Source organism: Euprymna scolopes, chromosome 6 (genome assembly GCF_053919585.1).
Source record: "Euprymna scolopes isolate OS-2025 chromosome 6, ASM5391958v1, whole genome shotgun sequence".
Classification (NCBI taxonomy): domain Eukaryota; kingdom Metazoa; phylum Mollusca; class Cephalopoda; order Sepiida; family Sepiolidae; genus Euprymna; species Euprymna scolopes.
Window position 1 is genome coordinate 10807870 of NC_136487.1, and position 1415 is coordinate 10809284.

Consider the following 1415-nt stretch of genomic DNA (forward strand, 5'->3'; position numbering starts at 1 on the left):
AATAGGCACAAATTTTTCCGATTCCAATATCCCCCAAAGTTTCGATTAATCGTCCCAATGCTAACACATATATACAATGTGTGTGTGTGTATATATATATATATATATATATTAAGGTGATATAATCTATTGTGTATACATTTTCAGTATTTACTTCAGTGCTCAATATGCAAATAAAGCCTAGTCAAGTATGATGTATGTTTCTATATATAATATATAACAGGGTTTAGCCTGACGATTTGCTAAGGGTATGAAATGCAGAAGATTCTACGTAACTTAATTGCCATATATATTTATAACTTATTATCTAGCCCAACTTACATATTGAACATTGAAGTAAATATTAGAAATACATGAAAATATATGTCCTCATAACATCATATGTAGATACAAGAAATGGATATGTACACAGACAATATTAGTATTACTTGTGTAACCGTTTAGAAGCGTTGTATGATAGGATATCTTAATTATTTCTGCTTTGCTTTGTCTCTTTACTAATCACCATATTAAGACCTTCTTTCCTATTTACGTCACCCTTTATTATAACTCTTATGTAGACACATATATATATATATATATATATAAAGTGATTTCTGATGAAAAGCATTCAGCTTTGAAATACCATGTTTTAAAGAATTTTCTTTATATTTTACATTGCTTTATTGATTTGATAAATAGATTTTATTTAACTGAATTGTCATCAATTGTTTTTTATGTGTGTGTGTGTGTGTTAAAAATTACGCCCCCCCCCACTCCACGTTAAGTTTGCATTTCTTATCGTTTTATGGGTTAATTTGATCATGATTTTTATGATTTATAACTGATTAAATTAAGTTAATCAGTTATAAATGTTTCAATTAAAAGCACACACAAAATTTATAAACATTTTGTGTGTGCACATCTGAGCAGCACACTTTTGCCATCAGCTGGGAATTTTCCCTTGATATCAACGCCAACAGATCTTGGCAATTGTTGAAACACTTTGTTCCATATTGACCGAGATATATCCCTGACCCTGTGCAGTTCTAGGGGGTTCACCCTTCCAGGCTTTGACTTCCTTCTTTAAGAAGGAGTTAGTTTATTGCTAATCATATGAAGTCTCCTTTAACAGAGAATGCAGACTGGGCTGTTCAAGCATTTTTTATGCAGGCCAGAGTGCTCTTCCTTTAGGGTACTGGCTTTTCAAATCTCACTTTCTGACTCTTGTGTCACATGACACTGCTGTGGGTAGAGGGAGATGAATAACTTTATTCAATCATGTCCGATTAAAAACGGTGGAATGAATATTTCTGGACAAATAAATGTTCTGTCAATTTTTATCGTTTGCAGATGATTGGAAAATTTCATGTGATAACAATTACAGTTTGAGATCAAGTGTTGGACAATATGATTCATCAGATTCATTATGTAAA

At 31.7% G+C, this 1415-nt stretch overlaps 1 long non-coding RNA gene across 1 annotated transcript in view; it reads right to left on the reverse strand.

Moving 5' to 3' along the window:
* Nucleotides 1-723: 723 nt before the first annotated feature.
* Nucleotides 724-1415, reverse strand: part of LOC145277502 (uncharacterized) — a 2623-nt gene continuing 1931 nt past the window's right edge. The window contains exon 2 of the long non-coding RNA XR_013868148.1: nucleotides 724-1415. This exon is cut by the window's right edge and continues 405 nt beyond it. This is a non-coding gene — a long non-coding RNA (uncharacterized LOC145277502).